This window comes from Mustela lutreola, chromosome X (genome assembly GCF_030435805.1).
Source record: "Mustela lutreola isolate mMusLut2 chromosome X, mMusLut2.pri, whole genome shotgun sequence".
NCBI classification, from domain to species: Eukaryota; Metazoa; Chordata; class Mammalia; order Carnivora; family Mustelidae; genus Mustela; species Mustela lutreola.
In genome coordinates, this window is record NC_081308.1 from 124,649,823 (window position 1) to 124,662,685 (window position 12,863).

Here is a 12,863-nt window from a genome sequence, read left to right on the forward strand (position 1 = left end):
GTAAAATTCACTGATAATGCCAATATCTGTGTCATATTTGAGTTTTATTTTGATGATCAAGTTTCCATTCAGACTGTGTTTTTTCCCTGTTTTTTTGATGCGCCCTGTAATTTTTTGTTGTTGTTGTTGAACTCTTGATATTTTGTATAGGACAATATATACTAGGGTAAATTGTTTCCCACTTATATTTGGATGTGAGCATGCCTTTCCTGTGTTATGCCTTTAGTGTAGAGTCTTGCGTGAATCCACTCGAAGAAAAGACTGGGTTGGTTGATGTTCGCTTGCTGCTTGGGTTTGAATCTTCTCTTTCTGCCATGGCTCCCCAGAGAGTATGCAGTTCCCATAGTTCTATCAGCTGTGTTTCAGTGTTGTTTTTACTTATTGCTTCTTAGCTTTGGGGTGGGGTAAAGGAGGTCTATTTTGAAGTTCTGAGTAAGCCTTGATCTCGGGCACTATGTAAGGTGATTTCATATGTGGGACCTTTACACGTGTTTCTGCCTCACCACCAGATGTAATGCTGGTTCTAATAGTCATTCATGTCCTTCTTCTAGAAATAGCATTCTTATCATTTCCCTCAAGTTCTAGTACTATACTGTATTATTCTTGTCGATGATAATACCTTTCAGGCTGAACCATTTCTGCATTTTCACTTTCACCCCTATATTGTAATTATTATAAGACAGGAAACTAGGCATGGTGATAGTTAATGCAGGATGCTCAGAGAGGTTCATTGATGTGGATAAAAGAGCCTGAATTTTGGAGTCCACCAGACCGGCATTTCAAACCACATTCTGCCGCTTACTAGCCTTGGGAACCTCGTCAAGTAACTTAAATATTCAGCTTCTGTGTCATAACATGGTTAGCTAGTCTCTCCCCTCTGTTCTTACTATTAAGGGTGGCTAGATTGTAAATTGGCAAAATTTATGTTATAGCAAAACAATAGTTTGGCTTCCTATGGCTAAAAGGTGTTGCATTCAATTATATGAGTATACACATTATCTTCTGTGGCTGCTGTTAACATTACCACAAACGTAGTGGCTTAGGACAATAAGCACTTATTATCCTGTAATTCTGGGGGATCAGAAGTCCAAACTGTTTCTTGCTGGGCTAAAATAAAGGAGTCAACATGATGTGTTTCTTCTGGAGGCTCTAGGAGGAGATCCATTCCTTGGCCTTTTCCAGGTTCTAAGAGGCTCCATGCAGTCCTTGGTTCATGGCTCCTTCTTGCATCACCGAAGTCACAGGTGTGGCATCTTTAAATCTCTCTCTCTCTGGCTATGACTCTCCAGTTTCTACTTAAGAAGACCTTGTGATTCCGTTAGGCCCAACCTGATAACCCAGGATAATCTTATCTCAAGATCTTTAACTTTATCGTATCTGAAAAGTCTTTTTTTTTGTTTTTTTTGATATGTAAGTTAACATATTCAAAGGTGTGAGGGATTAAGACATAGTCGTCTTGGAGGGGGGCATTGTTGTGTTTATCATAGTATATATAAAATTGGGGGGAGGTGATATAAATATGCTTTAGGCTATGAAGCAATGGTATTTCCATTATACAATGGTTCTAAAGCCTAGCTCTGCCGCACAAACAGTAAGAAAGACCCCTCTCTCATACCAAATATATGATCCTGGACCCTATCCTAGATTTGTAGGTGTAGAACCTTGGAAAATGTATTCCCGAGAAATCTTCCTACATCTCCTCCCCAAAATGACTTCCTAACACAGCAAGTCTATAAACCAGCATTTGAGGTTTTTCTTAACCCTCTGCCAATTTTAATGACTTATGGCATCACATCATTGATTTCCAAAACATGTTTGTGCAGTAATTTTCCCACATTGGCATGCTCCCAAACAAGTGTGTGGCCAGAAATTTTGAAGGTTTCCTCATATTTTATTCTGCTCCTGGAGATTGTTAGGTATTAGCATCTAAAGGCTCTGCAAATCCCACAGTACACAAGCCTGGTTAACTTCATTTAAACTAGTTTCTCCCAATCTTACTTGACTACAGAACACGTTTCTGCCCTTAAAACTTATCAATATTCCATAGAATACACTTTAATAAATGCTTCCTTAGGATCTAGTGAAAGCAAGATCAAGAATTTTGATTCCAAGGAGAAAGAGAATAAATTATGGTTGCTTTTTGGGAAGTGGGGTGTGACTGTTTTTGAGAAAGTAGTGATATTGACTCACATATACCGACATTGGGTCTGAAATATACATGCAAGTAAAATGTTCAGCCCAGACTCCCAGATACAAATTCTTCCTTGCCAATATTTTGCCTTGTTTATTTCAACTCTCAGCTTCTTGACTTACTATTACTTGGAGTTCTGGCGAACAAACGATAAGCTACTTTTCTCATGATAAGAGACAGTACCTATCTTTCCAGGTGTATTTTAGAGAAAACAGATTGCTTCAATCTTAAAACATGTATTGGCATTGGACACATGCTGTTTTATGCTTGTCTCCAGAAGGTTCTTGATAAAAATCGGAATTGAGATGAGCTGACTATTGAGATTTGTGTCCATAGAAATGTCAGCAGTATTTCTGATGAGGTTTTCCAGAATGTAGATGAAAGAATTGTGTTCTTAAAATATAACTAATGAACATTGAGTAGTAAAATATTGGGACTAATGAAGGTGGTATTCTGAATTTGACCAATATCAAGGTTTAAACATTTTAAGTAGGTTTAATGTCTGTAAAACTATGAGAATAAAGGCAATCAATGTGCAGTGGATAAAGGTGCAAATACTGGAGCTAGCTTCTCTGGATTAAAAGACCCCAGTTTTGGGGCACCTGGTTCAGGTCATGATCCCCGAGTCCTGGGATCGAGTACTCCTTGCTCAGCGGGAGGCCTGCTTCTCCCTCTGCCTTGACCCCTCCCCCTGCTTGTGCTCACTTTCTCTCTCTCCAACAAATAAATTTAAAAAATTCTTTATAACTGTTGATAATAACTTCTGATGATTGTTTCTACTTCGTTGGTGTTAGTTGTGATCTCTCCCTTTTCATTCATAACTTTATTAATTTGGGCTTTCTGTCTTTTCTTTTGGATTAGTGTGGCCAATAGTTTATCTAAATAAAAAATAAAATAAAAGACCCCAGTTCTGCTGTTAAAAGTTGTAGGGTGTTGGATAAGTAACAGTCTTTCTTTCCTTCAGTTGGTTCATATGTAAAGTGAGGTAACACTAGCATCCACTTTGTAAGATGTTTTTGAAGATTCAATTAGTTAACATATGTATAACAGAGCATTCGTGGTTTATATCGTACCCTAATCCCTGCTATTATGATAATTACTACCCTGAAAATCATACACCAAATAACAGTGAATCCTTATGAGGTTTTTTTGGTTCTTGTGTTTTTTTTAAAGATTTTATTTTTAAATAATCTCTATGTCCAACGTAGGGCTCAGACTTAAAAACCCAAGATCAGGAGTCACCTGCTTCACTGACTGACCCAACCAGGCACCCCTCATGAGGTTATTTTAAAGTTTTATGCTGGTCTTTGTCTCAGAGAATTATAAATTCCAAATAAGTAAAGCTCAATTTGATGGGGTTTTGTTAAAATTGGTTATTAAATTGTTCTCAAAAAGTGTGGCGCCTTTTCTTCTTTCAATCAATATATTTAAGAATTTTCTAAATTTTGATTTTCAAAAATTGTATTTTTTCAAAATCTCTTTGAAGATTGATAACAAAGTACAGAAAATAAGATCGTTTTGCAGTTTTCTTATAAAAATGTTTACAGAAAGGAAAGTCAACATCCTGAATGTCTTAATTTGGTAAGGGCAAGCTGGTGGGCTGTGCTAGATCGTCTCAATTAGTAAGATCCAGATTGAAATTGAATCTTACTTAAAAAAAAAAAAAAAAGAAATTGAATCTTACTGTTTAGGGGCTACCCAGTTGCAAAACTAAAATAGCCTTCAGTTCAGACACCTGAAGCACAGTCTGCACAAATTCCAATGCTAGATTTAGGATCAAAGTTGAGTATGGGAAATTTATCACTTAGTGTATTATTAATTTAAATTGTTCTGTTTCGATAGCATTATAAATCATTTATCAATTTATTATAAAATTTTCAAATAAAATCTAACTGAATTAGAATAGGCAATCCAGTTTTGATTAAGAAACTCAGGCAAGTGAGTCTAGGGACATCATGATGTTATCATTATTTATTGATGGTAATATTATAATCCAGTACTTACTGTGTGTCCGATTGCTTCAAGTGTTTTATTTGCATAATCACATTCAAGCCTCACAAATATCTTCCTGAAATAAATATTTTCCCATAGTACAGATGAAGAAATAGGTTTTAAGTGATTAAAGGACTTATCCTTTGTTACATAGCTAGTGATTTGCAGAACCAAAACTTGCATAATATTGTCTGACACAAAGATGTATGCCATTAACCTCTACAGTATTAACTCCATCACAAAGCAAAATTAATTTTCTATTAAAAGTATCAAGATTTTTTTTTTTTATTAAGAGAAAGAAACATGTAGCCGATGAGTATATGGTGACCTTTAAGGAAATGGTATGATGTTTCAGTATGAAGAGGGAAATGTGAAAAGAACAGGGATTTTGGTGGTTTGTTTAAAGATTTTTTTTACTTATTGGACAGAGAAAGAGAGTGTGTGAGTGAGCACACAAGCAAGGGGAGTGGCAGGCAGAGAGAGAGGGAGAAGCAGGGTCTCCACTGAACAGGGAGCCCTATACGGGGCTCAATCCCAGGACCCTGGGATCATGACCTGAGCTTAAGGCAGATGCTTAAGTGACTGAGCCATCCAGATGTCCCAAGAGCAGGGATTTTGGAATGAGAAAGACTCCTTGGAATGAGAAAGGGATTTGGGAGTGAGAAAGACTGGCTTGAGTGCTTAGGAGCTGTGTGATCTATAAAACAGATAATAACAACAACATTGTCAGGAGGAATAATATAAGAAGATCTAGCAGAAAGCCTGAAACATAGATTACCCAGTCAATAAAATTAGCAATTTAAAGGTTCTGAGAAATACTGCAGTAAAAAACCCACCAATATTTAGGCTCATGTTTCTCAAGGGGAACTCCTTTTGAATGTCATTTACTCCATGGAACCCAGTGTTCCAGAGAAGCAAGATTGGGAAACTGAGTTTTAAAAATTGCCATCTTTCTGCAGAGAGGATATTAATAGGAGTGTGATAGGGGTAGTAATAGAAAGGGGAAGGAGGGCAGAGCTGCAGAGCGTGCCACTTAAGTTGATTCTACCAGCTTGCATTAATGATGAGGCATCGAGAACGATAAAAGAAGTGGCAGCGGGGGGGGGGGGGAGGTCGGGGTAGCAGGTGGTGGGTATTGGAGAGGGCACGGATTGCATGGAGCACTGGGTGTGGTGCAAAAATAATGATACTGTTATGCTGAAAATAAATAAATGAAAAAAAAAGAATGATAAAAGAAGAGGAAGGGTAAATGATGCAAAAGTTGGAGCCGGAACTGAAGTAAAGTGTCCTCAGTTTTGACTTGAGTATTCTTTAAAGATGTATTTTCATGTCTAATGTTGGGGGTTTCTATTCAGGCCTTCAGCATTTTGCAGGGAGACGTCATTGAAATAATGGGAATGGTAGGGCAACTGGGTGGCTTAGTCTGTTAAGCAGCTGACTCTTGATTTCGGCTCAGGTCATGATCTCAGGGTCTTGGGATCGAGCCCTGCCTTGGCTCCATGCTCAGTGAGAAGTCTACTTCAGGATTCTCTCTCTCCTTCTACCCCTCACCCCCTCGCTCACTTGCTCTATAAGATAAGTAAACAAATCTTTTTAAAAAAGAAATAACGGGAATGGAATTAGTTAAATTTACTGACTATGGCTCCAAGAATATTCTTGCTATCATGCCTGAATGTTTAGGCATATTGTATTTCTACTTTGTTAGTACTGTGTGGAGAGGACATAGAGACAGAAATAATCTCACGAGTACACCGTGTTTCTGAGAAATGCTAAACGTTTAGAGACCTTTGGATTTTGGGAATGAAAGAAGGAATGGTTTAAGAACATGGTAAGTGGGTGCCACGGGATCCATCATGATTAAAGGAACCCTGTCTAATGGAGCATATTTGGATGTTTCCAGCAACGTGGTGGATGATAGCATCTTAAGGCAACAGTTGTTTTCTATATATTTCCTTAACTGAGATATTAGTGGAGAAAATTGTGATATGTATGAATGGATTTGAATAGACTATAATAAATGTTTGATTGGGGTAACCTGCTGATTTCTTAATCAAGAGGACAATAAGACAAAATCTTACAGCTGAAGGAGAAACAAAGGTTGGAATGATCTCATTGCAGCAACATTTTCTCAGAAAATCATAATTATGTAATAAATCCCCATGTACAACAATATTTCTTAATAGGAAAAAATGAGATCCATTGAAAATGAAAACATTCAGAATGCATAGAAATGGAGCTAATTTTATAGCATTTCACTATTATGTATTGAAGTTTTTATTTTATAAACACAAGCAATTTATTTCATAAAAGCAAACTAATTATTCCCTCTCCCTGCAAAAATGGAGAAAAAAATCCTATAATTTACTCATTCCTACTCAGAGTTAAAGATACACTCCACAGATATGAAATGAGCCCACTCTTTTGAATGCTACTGGCTGACAGTTACTGTTTAGGTGTGATGATCTCTCTAGATTTCACATTAGGAAGCAACACCATCCTTGGAAGAGGGACAGAAAGCAAATAAAGGAAAAAACAAAACACAGCCTGAAAGTAATTTCAACAGTTTCCTATGCTTTGTTCTTCTCTTCTCTTACAAACATCAAAGAGTCAACTGCTGTTTAAGATGATAAGGTGTGGAAAGGGAAACTTGGTAACATCCACTGGTTTGAGCCAAACTTCTTTTTATTTCACAGGCAGGGGCAGCGAGTTGTGGAGATGATCGCAAACACAGCATGGCCACGCACATTCATCATTCTTTCATGCTAGGAATTAAATGCTGAATGGCCTCTCCCCAGCCATCTTACTGAATAGTCTTCCTGCTCCAGTGGGTGAGTATTGTTTCGTTGAGAAAAGTACTCAGAGGATTTCTTGTTGGAGCAGAATCCTGCCAAGGATCATATTTTTACAGCTTTTTGAATCCTCTCAATTAGAAATAAAGCTGAATGGATGGAAGCAAAGGGGGTTTCATAGGCACACCAACGTTCGGGTAAAGTACTGGTGAAGAAAATCAAGAGTCCTTGGAATTGATGCTGAAAACGTATAAATAATAGAAAAATAACTTCACTTTGTAAACATTTCTAAGCTTTAAAAACATGGACCTTGACATATAAGGAATTAAGCCTTGCCTGGAGAATTTGAAAATTTAGTTCCCATTCTTTTGAAAACTGAAATTGAGCATTACAACACTCCCAGAGTGGAAGTCAACTGGCAAGGTCATTCTACTCCCTGATAGTGTTTCGTTTACTTACCATGTAACAGTGGAAAGATCAGTGTATGTGGATCTGAAGGCACAGACTCATTTACCGACTCTGCCATTTATTATCTAAATGAGTTTAGAAATGTGAGTTTTAAAAAAATTGTTTTTACTAAAAAGTTATAAAATATATTCTCATAGTACAAATTCAAACTGTAGAATAGGGTATACATAGAAAAGTCATTTTTCCACTCTCCAGTCCTACTGTAGTGTGTGTATCATTCCAGAAATGTCAATGTATTTATAAGCATTTAAGTATTTTTCATTTAAAAATATACATAGGGTCACATTAGGCATATTCTTCTACAGAGTGTGTTTAAAAATAATATTTCATGGATATTTTTCCACATTACCACATAAAGACTTTCTTCATCTTTTTTTCCTTTTTTCTCCTACGGTTAACATTTTATTTTATATTTCATTTTATTTTACTTTATTTTATTTTATTATTAGTTTCATGGTAGAATTTAGTGACTCACCATTTGCATATAACACCAAATATTCATTACATGCGCACCCTCCTTAATGCGCTTCATCCAATTAATGACCCCTTCCCCCCCAACCCACCTCCCCTCCAGGAATCCTCAGTTTGTTCCTTATAGTTAAGAGTCTCTCGTGGTTTGCCTCTCTCTGTTTGTATCTTATTTTGTTTTTCCTTCCCCTCCCCTATGTTCATTTGTTTTGTTTCTTAAATTCCACGTATGAGTGAAATCATATGGTATTTGTCTTTCTCTGACTGACTTATTTCACCTAGTGTAATACACTCTGGTTCCATCCATGTTGTTGCAAATGGATATTTCCCCACATCTTCATCATCATCTTCTTCATCATTTCAAAGACTGGATAATTGACTGACTCAATTGTCTATCAATGGACATTTGGATGAAACCCAGTATTTTATTCATAATATCTTTCTGTACTTGCTCGTTGTATGGCAGTGCGTGAGTACTCTGGAGCGCCTTCTAAAGTTTACATTTTCATTGACTAGAAGTACAGATGATTGGATTTTTTAATGTTCTCTGGCTGGGTTGGCAGTTGAAACTGAGCACCCATGATCTCATCAGTACTAGAAGAATGGTGCCATTCCCATGACAGTTCTAAACCAATGAATTCATGACATGCTAATGTGGTCTTGGATCACTTCAAATGGTGAAAGTGTAGCTTATGTGTACAAAGGTCACTGTCACTTCATGTAGAGGAAATAACCAAAATATCTCAATGTAGACAGCAAAATAAATAAATGTTTTCAGTATAAGTTCCAATATTCATTTGGTGTCAATACAATGGTCCAAAATAATCTTGAAGACCACAGCAATTTTTAGCTGTATTGATGAGACATGACATTTACTGTATAAATTCAGCTGCTCAAAGAATTCCTTTACAAGAAAGATGGAAAGTGAGAAATTTATAATGTACAACTTGCAGACTGCGTTACTTTTTGGACACACATGACTAATCAAAATTTTGTTAATGTTACATCTTTTTACTCTATGTCCACACCATAATGATAAACTAAAGCTCTTCTTTTCTTTTTTTTTAAGACTATATATATATTTTTTTTACTTGGAGAGAAAGAGAGAGAGAACAAGCCAAGGGGAGTGAGAGGGACATGCTGACTTAGGGCTGAGTGTGGAGCCCAGCATGGGGCTTGATCTTAAAACCCCAAGATCATGACCTGAGCGGAAATCAAGAGTTGGACACTCAGCTGACTGAGCCATACAGCCACCACTTCTTTTCTTTTCTTTTTTTAAAGCTTTTAGTTTCTGAGCATGTTCTTCTCCATGGAAGAGAAAGAACAATGAAACTTTAGTGAAAGTAAGTTGAGAAGCTAAATGGCCTTTGGTGTTGAGGCAGTTATTTACATTCTGATAGAAGTACTCAAAGAAGAGGGGTGCCTGGCTGGCACCCGTGGTCAAGTTTCTAACTTTGGTTTGAGCTTGGGTCGTGATCTCAGGGTGGTAATTGAACCCTGAGTCGGGCTCCACACTCAATGGGGATTCTGCTTGAGACTTTCTCTCCCTCTCCTTCAACCCCTCTCTAAAATAAATAAAATAAATAAATATTTTTAAAAAGTACTCAAAGAAGAATCTTCTTTGCTCGGTGGCTATTATAAAGGGAAAGGAATAATGAATCCTTAGGTACTAAGTAGTCCTCCTGCTTTGGCTCAATTTCCAGACAAATTCAAAAGCAGTTTCAAAACTTGAACTTTGGTATTTCCATTTCCCACAAGTAACACATTGAAAAGGTATGTAGTATAAATGTTAAGTATGTGGTCATTGGTAATAGTCATGTTTGTTAACAATCCGGCCCAACCAGTTGCATAGTGGAATTAAGGGAACCACAGAAAAAATTCTCATAGACTTGATGAATATCTTTAACTTACTCTGATTTTTAACATTCACATTTAGGTTATTCATTGCGTTTAAAGCTTTGCCTTTGGGACACCTGGGTGGCTCAGTTGTTAAGTATCTGCCTTTGGCTCAGGTCATGGTCCCAGAGTCTTAGGATAGAGTCCTGCATTGAGCTCCTTGCTCAGTGGGGAGTCTGCTTCTCTCTCTACCTGCTCTACCTGCTGCTTCCCCTGCCTTTGTGCACATGCTCTCTCTCTCTCTCTCTCTCTGACAAATAAATAATAAAAAAAAAATCTTTAAAGCTTTGTCTTTAATACTGTGGCTAGGATTGTTGATTACATTCCAACAATTGGAATACCACCGAATTAACAGATTACAGCTTGGTTAGCTGAAAGGCTACATTGTTGTCCAAAACAACCAAAATTTTTCAATAATTACAGAATAGTGGGTTTTGTTAGATTTTAATAATGCCTCTATTCATAAGCATGTATGTACATACACAAAATAAATGAAATATGGTACTCATCCTTGGCAAATAGCTTGATTGGCTGCCAGTTTGAATAAGACATTATTTTGCCATGAAGTCTATTCCTCAGTTTTATTTTTTATTTTTCATTTTAGTTGGAAATGTAAAAGACTTTATCTTTTATATTTAAAATTTATGAATCTAAATGGTTTTTTTTCTTCTTGCACCAAGACATAAACTTTGGATTTCCAACTTTATTGATATATATTTTACAAATAACATTGTGGAATCTTAAGGTGTGCAGTGGGATGATTTGACATATGTGTGTGTATATATGTGTTTGTGCCTGTGTGTATATATATATTGTGAAATTACTACAAGGTTGTTTAACACATCCATCACCTCATGTAGTTACCATTTTATTTTTGTGTTGAGAATATTTAAGATCTGTTCTCTTAGCAAATTTCAAGTGTACAATATAGTATCATTAACTATAGTCACCATGCTGTACATTAGATTTTTAGAACTTATTTATCTTACAACTGAATGTTTGTATACTTTGAATCAACATTTCCCCATCTAAAAAGAAAGATTTTATTTAATTATTTATTTAGCACAAATTGGGGGAGGAGTAGAGGGAGAGAGAGAACCTCAAGCAGCCTCTGAGCTGAATGTGGAGCCTGATGTGGGGCTCGATCTCAAGACCCGGAGATCCTTGAGCTGAAATCAAGAGACGGGCGCTTAACCAACTGAGCCACCCAGACGTTCATTAACATTTCCCCATTTCCCTCACCCACCAATTCCTAGCAACCACCAATTTACTCTGAGTTCAACTTTTTAGGATTCCACATATGAGTGAGATCATACAGTGTTTGTCTTTCTCTGCCAGACTTACTTCACTCAGCATAGGGCACTCAAATGGTGTTGCAAATGGTGGGATTTCCCTCCTCTATATATTGCACCTTTATCCATTCATCTGTCAACAGACACTTAGGTTGTTTTCCAGTCTTGGCTATTGTGAACAATGCTGCGATGAACATGGAAGTGCAGATATCTCACTCTCTGTCTCTTTGTCCTGGGGGCAGGTCTCCACAGCCCCTCGTCCCCTGAAACTGTACACCTGTGCAACATTTGTCTCCACCCCCTTTTTGGCTAGGAGCACCTGTCAGCTGTTAAGCCAATCACTGCAGTCTGCTAAAACCACTCAAGACACTGACAGGTGTGAGCCTCAACAGTTTGGCAGCCCCACATCCCCTGACGTCACTTATTCCTACCACAGGTTCTGATCAGCGCCGTTTCATGGGCCATTGAAGTAGCAGCCATGTTCCTTGAGGCTGAGGCTCAATCACGGGTGGCTGGCTCTGAGGCTGGAATTGGGACCGTGTTTGGGAGCCTCATTTTTGATTATACCAGGAACTCCTCTCTGAAGCAACAGCTCTTCTTCTATGCCATTCTGGGCTTTGCCTCCTCCGAGGCCATGGGGCTCTTATGGCTACTGGTGGCCTTGTACATCCTCTTTGCCATGGGAGGGAGCCGTCTCCACCTCCCATACATCTTTCTCCTGTGTTTCTTGTGCCCTGTATGTTCCTTTTCCTATACCTCCTCAGGCAGCCTAGGGAAAGTGGCTGGCTTGGGGTTTGACAGAGGGAAGACAAATACTATATTCATAAGAAAAAAAAATAAGTGTAGAGATACTTATTTCATTTCCTATGTATATATACTCAAAAGGGAGATTAATGGATGATATGATGGTTCTATTTTTATTTTTTTAGGAATCCTCATATTCATTTCCACTGTGGCTTTATCAATCTGCATTCCCACCAACTGCACAGGGGTTTCTTTTCTGTACATCTTGGCCAACACTGGTTATCTTTTGTTTTTTGATGATAGCCCTTTTAACAAGTTGAGGTCATCTCTCACTGTGTTTTGGATTTATGTTTCCCTGATGATTAATGATGTTGAGCACCTTTTCATGTTTTTATTAGCCGTTTGTATGCCTTGTTTGGAAAAATGTCTATTCAGTTCCTCTGCCTAGTTTTAAATCAGATTACTTGTCTTTTAGTATTGAGCAATATGAATTCCATGTAAATCTTGATATTAACCCATTATCAGATACATGAGTTGAAAATATTTTATCCTATTCTGTAGATTTTCATTTTGTTGATTGTTTTGGTGTGTCCAAAAAATCTTTGCCAAGACCAATGTCAAAGAGCTTTTCTGTTCTTTTCTTCTAGTTTTATACTTTCAGGTCACATTTCAGTCTTTAGTATATGTACTAATTTACTATGAATTTTTGTGAGTGATGCAAGCCAGGGTCCACTTTTCATTCTTCTGTATGTGAATATCCAGTGTTGCTTTGGCTGGGATGCAGTGCTGGGCTGGGTGCGGGAGGCTCCTGTGGGCTGATGCTATGGTCGCCAGACACATTCCTCATCTTTTGAGGCCTCGGTTTTTATATATGTTTAACAAAAGTAATGCTTTGTAAATGAACAACAGAGCACTGTTGGCTAATCTGATATTCCAAAGGAATAGTTCTTTAAAGAGGAATTAGAAAATGGATGACAGCAGGCCAATGAGATGTTCGGAGCCAGTGAGAATTCTACGGAAGTC

At 37.5% G+C, this 12,863-nt stretch overlaps 1 pseudogene; it reads left to right on the forward strand.

Moving 5' to 3' along the window:
• Positions 1-314: 314 nt before the first annotated feature.
• Positions 315-12,863, forward strand: part of LOC131821089 (ATP synthase F(0) complex subunit C2, mitochondrial-like) — a 31,076-nt pseudogene continuing 18,527 nt past the window's right edge.